The sequence below is a fragment of the Leopardus geoffroyi genome, chromosome A1 (assembly GCF_018350155.1).
Source record: "Leopardus geoffroyi isolate Oge1 chromosome A1, O.geoffroyi_Oge1_pat1.0, whole genome shotgun sequence".
Taxonomy (NCBI): Eukaryota; Metazoa; Chordata; class Mammalia; order Carnivora; family Felidae; genus Leopardus; species Leopardus geoffroyi.
This window is the reverse complement of record NC_059326.1, coordinates 122,218,459-122,233,777: the sequence shown is the minus strand read 5'-3', so window position 1 is coordinate 122,233,777 and position 15,319 is coordinate 122,218,459. Positions and strand designations below refer to the sequence as shown.

At 41.6% G+C, this 15,319-nt stretch overlaps 1 protein-coding gene across 6 annotated transcripts in view; it reads left to right on the top strand.

Moving 5' to 3' along the window:
* The window catches only part of PPP2R2B (protein phosphatase 2 regulatory subunit Bbeta), a 512,334-nt gene that overhangs the window by 154,241 nt on the left and 342,774 nt on the right, over positions 1-15,319 (top strand). The gene's annotated exons all lie outside the window — the stretch shown is intronic.

Genomic DNA, 15,319 nt, shown 5'->3' with positions numbered 1-15,319 from the left:
TGGGATCTGCCTGTTACTGTGCAGTGGCCTCATCCACAAAAGGGGGTAACAATAATAGCTACGTAGTAAGGTGGTTGTAATGACAAAAGGAGCTCGTATGTGTACAATGGACAGACACTGCCAGGCCTATGAACTCTAAGTTATTCTGACTCGCTCCTGGACAGTCTCATCCACACACACAGCTTTGCTTATCATCTTTTTGCTGATGGCTCTCAAATTTATTTCCCAGTCCAGATCTCTGTCCTGAGCTTCAGGACTGTACAGTCTACTGCCCCCTGGATATCCCACTTGGATGTCCCATATCCTATATGGGATATCTCACTGCCCACTTGGATATCCCATAAAGTTAACGTGTCTAAAATGGAACTCGTCATCCTTCAAGCCAGCGCTTACCTATTCTTCCTTCACTGGCTCCTTCTTCCAGTCATCTCTGGGGTTGCTTTTGTCAGAGACCTCAGGATCATTCTTGACTTAGTTTTGTTCAACACACCTGCCAACCTTGCAACACACACAAACACACACACATACACACACACAGGCACGCACACAGTCACTTTGCTTGCACATACAGTCTCCTAAATCACTCTTGGTTCCATGTGTTTTTCTCCGTTCCCATCGCCATTACCACCATGCAGGCATCCTTTATCTCTGTCCTAGACTGTGGCACCATCCTTCGGTCTTGCCCACACCCCACCTCTTTCCCATACTGCAGGCAGAATGATCTTCCTAACAAGACTTTAATCAGGGTATCTTCGTGTATACAAGTTACCAGTGAGTGCCCACCAACCTTAGAGTAATCCTGAACAGGGTTTCCATATTCTGGGTCTGCCTTCCCACTTTCCCCCATCTTATTTCATGTCACTGTCTTACCATGGACACACAATGAAATATTGCATTTTCTAAAAGGTCTGTTGTCTGGCTTCCCTCAAGACCTTTGCCCAGGCTTCTTCCCGCACCTGGAATCCACTTTCCACCCTTCACACAGCTAACATTTACATTCCTTCCAGTGTCAGATGTCTGTGCCTCAGAAAGCGTCCCCCAGACCCAACTCTTGGCTGGACCTGCCTCCCAGATGCTCCCAGAGCACCTTGTACTTCTCACAAAGCAGCTCAGACTCTTTCTTTGTTTTTCCCGACTCACCTGTTAGCTTCTTACTTTATGAGACTGTGTTTGAGCAGTGGTAGCTGGAGCAGACAAGTACCAGCTTCCAAAAGCCAATTGTTAATGTGCAAGATTGTTGCAAACCGGTTGGTAAACATGGCCATTATCCAAAGTTAAATTTTGTAAGCTTACAATGGAGTACATTATGTTTAAAATGAGAATAGTGAATACTAAAACTCATTCCTTCCTAATTACTGCATTTTACTCTGTACTCTGGAGAGGACATACCTCTACATTGTGCATTTCTTCCCAACTCCATGCTCAGTGACCAAATACGGGTAGCTTGACATTGGCCATGGTGGGCATATTTACACACAGAAGTGTCAAGTGCCATAAACCAGGGCTTGATTTTTACTGATTGTCTAGGCTCACCACTGTGTCTAAGTGACTTTGATGTTCCCAGTACGTGGCTCTGACCTGAAACAAAGATGGTGCTTAAGAGATGCTTATTGAAAATGTGTAAATAATGAAGACATGAAGGAATGAGTATAAGGAGGCCTAGAATTTCCCTGAACCCTATCACTGCCCGTTGCTTAGGAAGAAGGCTTCAAAGAAGGGTGCAAGCTGTCTGAAGGAAAACCAATGTATTCACGCTGGCACCGTCTTTCGGGGGTTACCTGGAACCTCTTTGTTTAGGTCTGGTGAGCCAGGACAAGACAATTCAATAAGCACAGGGTCAAGTTTCCCAAACTGCCTGCGGGTGGCCCCTAAATAACTCTTCATTAACACATGATGGGCAAGGTTGGCCTAGATTCCTGGGGCCTTGGTTGCATTCCTCAGTGGTGAATGCCACTTATGTAAGCTGAGTGGGCTGTGTTTGAGGAACGTCCAAGACTTGAAGGGGAAATTTTCCTTCTTTCCATCACTAGTTTGCTTACTGCAGTGAAGATATTTTTGGATTTTGGCTGAGTCGGTCTCTCTTTTTGGCCTGTGTACCTCTAGGGAATAGCTGCTCCTACAGATGGAAACTAATTGAAGAGTAACCATGGGCCAGGTCTGCGAGCAGGAAGGGGAGGGGAGCCACAGGGTGCCCTGGTGTTCCTGTCTTGTTCCAACTTCTGCACATTTTCTGGGCTGAGACACTGCAGGAAGTGCAGTAACAAGCGAGATGCCCTGAGGTTTTCTAGGGCAGAGGGACTGCACCAGGATGAGACTCCTAGAGGGTCCGCTGGTGCTGAGGACTGCGTCCTAGAGCAGACTGCCTGGGTTTAAGTCATGGCTTTGGCTTACAACCTGGGTAACCATGGAGAAAAATACTTAACCTCTCTGTGCCTCAGTTTCCTCATTTGTGAAACGAGAATAATTATCTATCTGTCTATCTCCTCTTTTACAGGGCTGTTGTAAGGATTGAATAAGATCGCTGAACCTTGCCTGGCATATAATAAAATCTCATTAAACCTTAGCTAGTTATTTTCTTTGAAGCAAAGATGCAAGAGACATCTGTGGACCAATAAAGACCTGGCTGCAGAAAAGTCCAGCTTGCGATGCAGCTTGGGGGCAAGGTTTGTTTCAAATGCTTAGCCAAAACTCAGGTCTAGTTTTCCAAGACAGAATTAAGGAAGTCCTTTTTATCCATGTATCACATAGAAGGCATTGTGTTGAAAAGAGCAGGACTTCTAGAATTAGACAAAAACTGGGTTTTAAGTAGAAGCTGAGTAGCTTTGGGGAAACCATTTCATTTCTCCGAGTCAGCTTTCAATCTGTAAAATGGGTGAAACCCTAATATGGACTACAAAAGATAGAGGCTTAAATAAAACATGGCATTATAATTCTGAACAAAGTGCTGCTGTGAACATTGGCCTGGGAATATCACTTCTAGGTGCCAGAAATGTATTTTTTTAATTTTTTTAACTTTTTATTTATTTTTAGGGAGAGAAAGACAAAGTATAAGCAGGGGAGGGGCGGAGAGAGAGGGAGACACAGAATCCAAAGCAGGTTCCAGCCTCTGAGCTGTCAGCCCAGAGCCTGATGCGGGGCTTGAACTCACAAATGGTGAGATCGTGACCTTAGCCAAAGTCGGACACTCAACCGACTGAGCCACCCAGGCACCCTAGGCCATAGAAATTTACGATGTTCTACGGATGGTGACACCCCACCAGCAAGGTGATTGTAAAGGCTAAATGAGATCATCTCTCTATAGAGCTTAGCCCTATGCCTGGATGATCCCTCTACAAATTTTAGCTCTGGCAAATGAAGGATCCATGAGCATTAATGCTGTGATTGTTAGCCTTATTATTGCTATTTTTTTATTCTATAGGCAACACCATTTTTCAGCACCTACTATGTGCCAGGCCTGTGTTTGTTGTGTTGAATACGTAAAGGAATACAGCTTCTGAGCCCTTGCACTTAGGGAGTTTGCTTCTATTCTAGTCAGGGAGAGAAAAGAGTGAGAAACAGAAAAAGTGCCTGCATATGTTTTTAGATAATGATATGCTCTATGTAGAGAACGAGGTGACTGGGTTAGAGCGATGGAAGTGGGCTCCACTTCAGATCATGTTGTCAGAGGAGGCTTCTCTATGTCTCTCAGATCATGTGGTCGGTCAATGAAAACAACACCGTTTTCAGGTCTTTGTGTCACTTTAACAACCGCAGGAAGGTGAAGGTAAGTCTCCATAAACAGGAATATGCAGATCTCTCCACGGGCCTAGCTCCAAATGAAAATTCTGAAGCCAATGTGGACCAGGGGGACAGAGAGAGCATCCTTGTGTGGCGGGGTAGCCTCATGTAACATCCGTGATTTCCCTGCCTGCATGTGGCCTGTCCATCCACCAGGTGGCAGTGTTCAATAATGAACAATGCAGCGTTAATTAAAGAGGGCCTCTGGCCAGCTTGAATATCGCAGGCCTCCTAATGAACATTTGCCAGGAACCCTAATTACAGTTATCCTTTCTGATGGCTGAGCAGGATTCCTTACCTTTGCACAGCGACAGTTTTCTTTCTGGATCACCTTTCATTGTGTGTCTGAACCTAACAGATAATGTTTTTAACAGATATGACTGAGCACACACGTGTCCTGGTGATATACAGAGAGCTTTACAAAAATTATTACATTGCATCCTTGGACTAGCTTGCCAGTGACTCATATTGCTCCCACTTTGTAGATGAAGAATCTGAGGATCAGAGGGTAGCAGCTTGCCTAGGAATGCCCAGCTGGTATATAACAGTGCTGAGTTCAATTCTAGATTTGTCTGATGTCAAAGTCCAGCTATTACCGTCAATTGCTGTGATCCTCTGTGCTTTAAGAAGGACTTTTACTAAGATATGTGCCCTGAAACAGAGCAAACTGTCTCCCAGATTAAGGTATCATAGTCTCACCCATGTAATACTAATATTAGTACTGACAAAGGGAGTACTTCTGTTGTGGCACCTACATAGCTCTAGGAATGGTCGGGAACCGAAGGAAAGAAAGTGAGACCAGAAACACTTCTGAGGACTTAGGCAGTGGCAGGTGTAATAGCCAGAGGACAGAGGGTTTTTGTTTTTTTGTTTTTTGTTTTTTGTTCTTGTTTTTTTGTTTTTTTTTTTTTTTTGTTTTGTTTTTTTTTTTTTTACTATGACTGACAGTGCTTACAAGATGTCTTGAAAGAATCAAGGGCAAACTGTCATTATTTTCCTTTTATGGATGAAGAATATAAAAGTCAGAGAGGTACAGTTCCTGCCTGAGGTCTCACGGTGGTTCGCTAGAAGCACCCTGGAGGTTCCAGGGGCTTTCCCATTGTCCTGGAAACTGGCTGATCAAAGACAGCTTCAGAGTTCTGAAACAGTAAATGATAATGCAATTCCAGAGAATTTTACTAGCAGATGGGGGCAAATTAATATTTATATGTTTAAGATTTCTGCAGCTTGAAAAAGATTATTACTGTTTTGTCTCTGGGTGACTGAGGGAGGTGAAGGAGCTACGAATGCAGTTTATCATGATATTTTGGGGTGGGACCCCACCCAAATCCGTATGTTCAGGTGATGGTAGACTTGAACTGGAAGAGAAGTTAGACAATCTGGTGCAACTCCTTCATTTCACAGACGGGGACACTGTGGCCTGGAGAGGGGTGACTTGCTCCCCATCACCCAGTCAGCTGACAGCAGGATCAGGCCTAGGTTCCTAGAAGAGGACCCCCCACCAACTCCTTTCAGAGTACAGGAAGCCAGAATTCAAACCAGAAGCCTGTCCGGAGTGGGCCCTCGTGGGCTGCTGCTATAAATTCAAGGAAGGCCCTGAGACCAAATAACTCTGAGCGGCATCAAGTCAAACAAAATTCAACACTTCTTAACAGGACTTGTCAGAACCTTTAATGTACTCATATTTACTATGAATCTCCAAGAGGGAACCAGGGTATCTCCAGTTTGCCGAAATTATTTGACCTCAACTATTTTTACTACCATGTCTAGTAACGGCTCACACTAAAATCTTCACTAGACCACAACTGGGAAAACAATGACTCAGTTTGTTACCTCTGTTTCCCAAAGTATTTGGTCGTGGAACCCCACATTTAAGAGTATCTCATAGAATAAATGTTTTGGGCAACATATTCAGGAACTGCTTCACTGAGCTCTGGACAAAACAAAACCTCTTTGAGTCACAGCGTCCATCTAGCTTAAAGGCGGCATTTGGAGGGTCGCCTACCTGGGCAACAGCAAGTGTCCTCAGGAAATGTAGCCTGAAGAAAGGGAGGTTATACAGAGTAGAGAGCCATCTTTGTGAAATCTTCTGAATGAGATGTGAAAGGGTCAAGATAATGTAATTGTTCTTTTTAGGGAGTGAGTATCATTAAAGTCAGAATCGGGGGAGTCTGATAAACATGGGTTTAAATTCAAAGTGTGCAAGATGTTAGCAGTGACTCTGACCTCCAGACTCCTTAAAATGGGGATAGTTACATTCTGTGAAAATTGGGATAATAATAGTACCTATGGGAAAAGATGGAGAAAAACATGGAGGGTGCCATATTTGTCCAACATAATTACTCAAACTACTCAGGGAGCAAAGTGGGACTCCCAAGAAGATGCTTGAGTAACAAAATATGCTCATTTGAGTGCTCTGCATAGTAAAAGGATAAGAAAATCCAAGTGTGGGTAGAGAACTAAGCTGGCAGAAGAGGTAGGAGCCAGTGAGAGGTGAGTCAGAGAGCAGATAGCACAGGACCACAGCCCCTCAGATGGTCCACTCCCCCTAGTGCTTAGAGAAGGAATTCTGTAAAGAGAATTTCTGGGAGGTGTTTTTACAGGAAACTCCCCAAGTGATCCCAGCCCAAGGTGTCACCCCACAAATCCTCAGTGAGGATGGTAATTCTTAGACAACGATTATTTATGTTGATTTTGATGTGCAGGTAACTGACATCAGGTTACAACTACCACAGAGGGGTGTTATAGAGGCCCCAGGAAAATAGCCCTAAATAGGGAGTAAAGCAAAGAGCATGGGGTTTAGTTCACTTTATAAAATGTGTTCTTGAATAATTGCCCTGATCCAGTTTGGACACACTGAGTAATATTTTCTCATTAAACTGCATCATCGTCTCAAAGATGAGTCAGCACCGTGAAGGAGACTAGCTGTGGCCTTCCAATCAGGAGCCTGTGCTCTCCACTCAGCTCTGCCAACAAAGGCTGAGTGCCTTAGGCCAGGTCCTTCACCCACTGCACTTTGGTTCACTCACCTATAAAACAAGAGGAAGCAGTGTGGTGGTTCACGAGACATTATGGTCCCAAAGAAATGGGTTTGGAGTCATGGACACCTGAGTTCCAATGCCACATCCACCACTATTTAGTTTTGTGGCTTCCAGCAAGTTCCTTACCATCTGTGGAACGAGGGTGATCAGAATCAAGTAAGGTTATACTTGTCGTTCTGAAATGGTATCTCTGATTGGGTCTTTCATTGATATTGGCTTCTAAGACTTTTGCTTTAAGTTTTTTTAATCCTTAAATCTTCTTCTCCTTGCGTGTGTGCGTGCGCGTGCACATGCACGCACACGCACACGCACACCTAAGCTGTGCTACATCCTTCTTCCTTTTCCTGAAAAAGGAAAAAGGGTAACATTGGAAGCCACGTGAAAACAAGGGAATAGGGAGGGGTTGGCCTGAGCAAAACCCTGGACTGACCCAAAGGAAGACCGTCATAACGCTCCTCACATTTTGAGTGCTTCTAGGGCTCGGAACACATGCGGGTAAGGAAGAGCGTCCACCGTGCCAGTGTGGAGACCAAGTAAACACAAACCTGAAATGGGAAATAGCTGGTGGAGTTATTGACCCTTTCCTTTCTCTTTGAAGCTTACAGCTGGAAGTTGCAACAGACAAATCCCAGACTAGCTGAATAAGCTTTTGCCAAACTTCTCTCTAAATCACCTTAGATGGTGAGTCCATAATTTGTTCGTTCTCTAGGGACACATATGGGCAAGGAGCAGAAATTCCCAAAGCAAAAGTGGGTCACAGACCACAGATTATTATACTAACTGGGCCACCATAGAAAATCCCTTTGGTTTGTGGCTCATTTCTTTTGAAAAGAGATCTTCCGTGGGGTACTAAGGTCTTTTTGGCTGTGGATTATTAAGGCTTAAACGTCTAGTACTGATATGAGGCAGAGTTTAGGTCGGAAGCTCTCTGTAGGTGACTGGACCAAATTGTAATTTTCTGTCTATAAAATGGGTTTCAACAAACTCTTAATATATAGTTTTATTATATAAAAGTACTCTTTATAGTTAAATACTGTTAGTACTCTTAATATATAAAAAGCATCACCAGACAGAAATATGAATAAAGGGCATGAAACTGCAATTTATAAAAAGAATAAATGCCTAATAATCATATGAAAATGGACTCAAGCTTACAAGTAATGAAAGAATTAAAATAACAATGTGATGTTAATTTTCACCAAATGCCTATTGTTAAAGATAGAACAAAACACACTTTTTTTTTTTTTTTTTTGGTGAGACTGTATGTAGATACCTCATTTCTAGAGTGCAATTCAGCAGTGCATAGCCCATGTTTTAAATGTGCTCACCAATTGGCTCTGCAATTCCACTTCATGCATTTCATTAAAAAAATTTTAATGTTTATTTTTGAGAGAGAGAGCGTGGAGACCACAGGAGCTGGAGAGCGACAGAGAGAGAGGGAGAAGCAGGCTGAAGCCGGCTCCAGGCTCTGAGCTGTCAGCACAGAGCCCCATGCAGGGCTTAAACCCACAAACCGTGAGATCATGACTTGGGCCAAAGTGAACACTTCACTGACTGAGCCACCCAGGTTTCCCTCTTGAATTTTATTTTAAGTAAATAAGCATAGAAACATAAGAAGATTGAGCTATACAGTTGCTTACCATATAGCCTTCTCTCTCCATAAGCTTTTTTTGTTATTGTGAATAATCCAAGTATGTCTGAAGAGAAGATTGATACAGTTAGGGTATATCCAGATAATGCAATATTCTGCAGGCTTTAGAAATCACGATATAAATACATATTCACAGGAAGTTAAAAAAAAGGCAAATCATACAACTAGTATTCCTTTAAAAGACAATAAGAACAATGCCATTATGTACATATGAGGACAAAAGCTAGGGCAAGAGTTGCTCCCAAATTTTATGCCTGGTTTACTTTGGTTGGGTGGGTGAGGGCTTGAAGAATGATTTTCACTTAGTTATTTTTCTGTATTGTTGGAATTCTTACACTAAGGACAAATTGCTTTTATAATCAGAAAACAGCAAATAAGGTAGAAAATAGGATAAAGTATGGGAGAAAATATGCGGGGTGTGGTACTACGCATGATGAGAAAGGGCTTGCAGTTTCAACGTGTTGGAGATAAAACCTGTCATTTTACTAGCTTTGAGAAAGTTACTACATATCCTCCACAAACATGTGAAAGCCTGTCACCTGGGATTTAGGACTGATGCCATGCTTGAAAGATGCTGACCTGAGCTCTGAGTCTGATTTGTTTAGATTTGTCTGTGCTACTTGGTCCATTTCCATTTAGGTGTCTGGTGGCTTTCCATTCTAATTGCTATGCCTCTCTCTTCTGTCTGCTCAGATTCTGGGTGATTTTCGTTTAAGACAGCTTGTGCCTTGGGGACACCAGGGTGGCTCAGTCAAGTGGAGCATCAGACTCTTGATTTTGAGTCAGGTTGTGATCCCAGGGTTGTGGGTTCGAGCCCTGCCTCAGGCTTCGCAATGAGCTTGGAGCCTGCTTGAGATATCTTCTCTCTCTCTCTCTCTCTCTCTCTCTCTCCATCCATCTCCCTCTGTCCCTCTCCTCAGCACTCTCTTTCTCTCAAATAAATTTTTAAAAAATTAAAAAAAAATAAAAGAGCATGTGCCTGTCTTTTCTCCCAGTAGCTTTTATAGGTATGGAATGAGTTAGTATCTGATGGGTGGAATGCCCTTTCTAGCAGAAAAAAGGCTTGGGACTATCGTGGCTACTTTAAGTAGGACCAAGGGAAACTAAGGATAACCTCAGAGGCAGATTAAGAACTGAGCTGGAGGTTGGATGACTACTACTCATGAAGTCCAGACACAAATGTCTGTATTATTATGTAACAACGCCATCCCTTTGGAGGGTAAGGAAAGAGAGCTTAACATTTTATAATCAACTAAAATTGGTCATGACATTTCCCTACTTAAAACCTATCAATGACTCCGCCATGGTTTTCAGAGTCAGGTTGGAAATCCTTAGCCTGGGGAACATGATCTGGCTCCTCCTTTTGACCTCTTGAGGTCTGTCTCTCGTTGTTGCCTCCCTTCTCTGCTCTAGTCTTCCTCGTTCTTCCTCATTATGTCAACTGGTTCACATTTCTGTGTGTCCCTCAGACCAAACTAGAAAGCCTTTTACAGAACTTGCCATCAGCATCACCACTCATTCTCAATGCTCTTGTCCATTTTTTAGTTCCTCCAATCCCTGTGTCTCCAACCCCTTCCCTTGCCTGGCTCACTCCTGCTAATTCTTCACCTTTCAATACCCAGCTCAAACACCACCTTCAAGGATCCAGAAGCCTTTCCTTTGTTGTCTCTGCCCCACCCCTGGCTGACTTAGCCCCTATCCCATACCTGTAGCCTCAGCATCACCTTGCTACATCTATTCTTTCACACATGCATTAATAAGTATTTCATGTTCTTGCTCTCTGCTAGGCAGTGGGCTAGGTAGAGGGTGGAGATAAAGCAAATTAAGGCAGAGATCCTATGTTTGTGAAGTTCCTAATCCATTGTAGTACTTGACACTCTGTACTATAATCACTGCCTTTCTTCTGAGTCTCCTCCATGAAACCGTAGGCTTCTTGAAGTCTGGATCAGGTCTCAACCCACTTTAATTCCCCAGTCCCAGAAACATTAGGCACTCAGTAAGTATATGTTAATCACTGAACAATTGGATGAAGAAGTTAATGCCAACAAAACATGCTTGGCAGACAGGTTCTGAGCATTTATTACAAAATTCTATTTAGTTTTCAATGACTACCTCTGAAGACAAAGATCTTAGAATTTCTAGGTTTCTACTGCACTCTCCCTTTGAATTGAAACATAAACCTGGATTAGTCAGTGTATTTTCCTAGATGTTGTTAAAACACCTTGAAAATGTTGGATTTAGTTGTATTGAGACTGCTATGTAAGAACATAATACAGAATTGGGGGCAGTTTTAAACAACATCTCAACAACTATTTTGAATGATTTGGGTCCCACAACCAACTGCTTACTAACTGGACAATCTTGGGCATATAGTTTAATTTCTCTGTACCTTAGTTTTCTCGCCTCTGAACTGTGAGTGATAGAACCCACTGCACAAGGTTGCTGTGAGGTTTAGATGAGCTAGGACATAGAAAGAACTTAGCTCACAAAAGGTTAAGTACTATGATGATAAAGCTTGTTATCTGAAGCAGAAGGGATAGAGACAGTATAACATACTGATTAAGACTATGGCCTTTGGAGGTAGACAATGCCGAGTTTGTATGCTAGCTCTGTTATTTATTAACATGTGATTCAGGATACATTACTCAACCTCTCTGAACCACGGTGTTCTCTTCTCTATATGGTGTTCTCTTGGGGTGCCTGGGTGGCTCAGTCGGTTGAACATCTGACTCTTGATTTCGGCTCGAATCATGATCTCACAGTCATGGGATGGAGGCCCTTGTCAAGCTCTGCACTGACAGCATGGAGCCTGCTTGGGATTCTCTTACTCCCTCTCACCTCTCCTCCTCCCCTGCTCTCCCTCTCCCCTCCCCTCTCCAAATAAATCAATAAATAAACTTTAAAAAATAAAATAAATGGTGCTCTCTTGAATAATGGATATATCAGGGAATTCTTGTGAGGATTAAGTGAAAATCATGATATAAAGATTGATGAGCACATGGAAAGTGGTAATTAAATGTTACTTTTAATAGTTATGATAAATAATAAGGTTGGTTATAGAAGATGGCCAACACTGTCCCTGTAGTTTCCTCATCTCTCCTTAGAAGGAAAATATGTCATACCTGAAGAGAGTGTTCATGCAGACAGATCAGTTCCCTTCAAAAATGAATTCAAAACATCTCTCTAGGATTGAAGCATTTGGAATGAATATGAAGGCTCAGGTCAACTGAGTGGAGGGCTGGTAAAGACACAGAGAAGGGCTAGAGACATTGCATCCTGAGGATTCTCATGGGAAGTGAAGAGTGTGCTCTTTATAGATGGTGTGTCTGGAGTTTGAAATGGTGAAGCCCTTAGTAGATCTGTGACTACAGCTGCTTGGTATCCTATCTGAAGAGTTATGGTTATTGGTTATTTGATTAATGTCTTGGCACCAACATTTGGAAAAAGAAAAACAGTAACTATGATGTGTGATGATTGTTTCCCAGGTCAACTTTTCCTACTTCTCCAGTTGTTTGATTCTTTTTCCCAGCCCAAAGATCCCTTTATATTTTGAGCAAGTGCATAGCCTTTGACATTCAATCAACACAGTGGGATGTAATTGTAGCCTTCCCTCCAGGATTCCCTGTTTCTTTCTCAAGTGGTAAGGGTGTCTATGAGATGAAAACTAGGGAAGAAAGAATTTGGTCTTGAATTTCCTCTTCTCTAATCCCACCACCAGCCCACTGGTCTTGGCACAAATTAGAAACAGGTATCCTTTCTTGAAGAAATTTTGTTTCCATATGAGAGAAATTATTGCAATAAATATACAAAATTGTTATGACGGTAAGGTGATTGATGCTCCCAAGGTTTAATAGCATATAACTTACATGTAACTTACATAATGTTGTGTCCCAACTGCCTCTCCATTCTCCCATTGCTCCCTAACTTTATCTTCAATAATCACGCCTCAGAAGATGTGTTTATTCGCTTATATCCCATCAACCAGAATCTGATGAACTTCTCTCTCAATACTCGAGTTAAACACACTCTTTGAGAAAACCATCCCTAACAGCCTTCCGTCCTCTGGACTGAGTAAAAGTCTTATTCTGCCCTTCTTCCCTGATAGCACCATACATGGTACACACTCCTGGCTTTGAATTCATCATGCTAGATTGCAATTATTTGTTTGCTTGACTGGCTCCAATTCTAAATCCTGAGCCTCCAGAGCAAGACCGCCTCAGAGGTTTATGGAAATGGAGATTCCTGAGCCTGACTCCTCATTTCCTGAACCAGGATTGCTGGGTACAGAATCTCAAAAGCTGCATTTCTAAATAAGACTTACCTGGAGCAGCTTAATTCCTCTGCATTTTGAAGCTTAGTTCTCTGGAGAGCAAGACACGTATTTAACTGCAGTCATTGAGATTTTGGGCATTGAGTTCCATTTGAAGAATGCCTTGGCTATTCATGTCTTCCCAGTAAGAAATAGTTGAGTCCCAAAATGTATTAGAAATTATAGGGTGTATACATACATGGCTGTATTTTTTTTTGGAAGAGGTTAACTCTCAAGTCTATGAACTGGTGTGTGTTTGGCATTGGGGGAGTTAATGAGAGGAATGGAGGGCACTCTGAATTCGAAGTGGTTATTAAATTTTTTTAAAAAAAGCATGATGACAATATCCTGGGTTATTTTAAAAGCTGGCTGACTGAGTTGGACATATTTTTCTTTCCAAGATCAAAAGACTAATGTTTGGTCAAATGCAGGTTGATAAAATCATGAGCAAGCTCTTTGGGGAGTGACCAGGGCAATTAGTTTTCTGTGATGACAGCTCCACATAGTTGTGGATCAGATAGGAGAATGAAGAGTGCAAGTCAAGAATTCAGGCAGAGGTTTTCCATTCATGGGATTTGATTGTACAGGACACAAAATTGTGCATGGACCTTGTAATAATAAATAGGAGTAGTTTTGAACAACGAACATATGGAATTTTAATGCCAGAGAATTGGTCTAATTCAAGTTAATTAAAGTCTTTTTGTAAATCCTGAAAAACACATGCCATTTGCCTTTATACTGAGATCTAATGACTTTGTGGATGCCTCTTTAGAGCCCATTTTCCCAGGACTCCTGAGAAGTTTGACTCTTGTCAATTAGAAGCTGTCAAGTGATGAGATACAGGGACGGAACCCATAACCTCGTCCATGTAGAATAAATCAGAGTACCTGCACTCTGAGAGCAGACTCCTTTGATCCAATTCATCTCACATTGTTTTAAAAGAGAATATTTCTCTCAAGAATTATTCAATAAGCATTCATTGCATGACTTTATTTCCATAGATCTAACACTACTATGGGTTGGAGATACTCTGCAAGATACTTATAGATACCTTATAGGTAAGGTGCTTATATGTATCTGGAAACAAAGAACTTAGTATTAGGGGACAATTTAAAGCATTGTATAACTGAATGATTTGCTCTAGTGACTTGCTGCTCAAAATGTGACCTCAGTACCAGTAACATTGGTGTCACCTGGTGCTTGTTAGACATGCAGACAGTTGGGCTCAAATGCAGAGCTACTGAATAGGTTTCTGCTATTTAATAAGATCTCTGGGTGATTTATGTTCACATTAAAGACTTAACAGTGGATTTTTGGATCCATGTTGAGGTGGATGCATTAGAATCACCTTGGAGGTTGTAATTATTTCCATTCCTACACTTCAACGCTAGTATATTATATTTTAGCTTAATGAGTAAGAGTATGAGCTCTTGGTGAACACTGCCTAGGTTTCAGTTGTGGTTTGCCCCTCTCTAGATGCATTAACAGCCAAACAGTCCTACCTGACTGGGTATGTTGCCTCATCAGTGAAGGAGGGAAATAACTATTTGGCAGGGCTATTGGGAGATAAGGTATTTATCATGGTCTTGGTATATAGTAAGCAACTGAAGAAATGCTGCCTATTTTTATTCTAATAGTGAAGTTTGGGAACCACTGCACAACGGAAATGTACTTGGTTTATTTTACTGATCAGAAAATAGGCCTCCTTGGGAAGAGCTGAGTGCGTAAAGGAAATACTCAGTAATTCCATCACCACCATATCCTCAACCTGTGTACATGGGTATGCATTTGGTGCATGTATTTTCCTGCAGCTATGAATTCTCTTTAATTTTCCAGAGGTACAAATGATCTACTATCTTAAAAACTGGCCCAGGCATCATTTCAACAGTGATCATTCCACATTAGCAGGGCAGTATCTTTACTAGAGGGTCCTAATATACTCAGGGGTCCTAGAGAATTAAAAAGGAAAATTGCCTTCTAGAAGGAGTAAGTAGTTCCGAGGATGGAGAGAAATTGACCCCATGCTCCCTAAGTTGAAAAAAAAGTCCCTCTTGGTAAAACTAAATTATGTTATCTTTTCATCTTCAAGACATGCTTATATAGCATGGTATTTATAGGGAAAAGAAAATTACACATAGACACATATTCTGATCAACCTCAGATAGCAATCAGTAGAGCATTCATACTCCAATTTAGAAATAATGGAGTCTCTTATGTATGTGTATGTATATATACATATTATATATGTGTGTATAACAATATATTATATATAATATATATAATGACTAGTCCATTATTACTGGTTGATGCTATTTAACAAAGCTTCTTCAATTCTCTTGTAACACATCTACCTACTTTCTGGCTTTTAAAGTCTTCTTAAAATACCCACATTTGTTTTTAGATGTGTGCATTCTTACATAGAAATTTGTCATTGGATGGTATTGTTGCATGTGGTAACTATTGTCCTTTAAGTCTCTTTTTAAGAGTTCAATGGGAATAGTAACTAATTCATAAGATTATTGTAAAATTATTGGAGCTCAC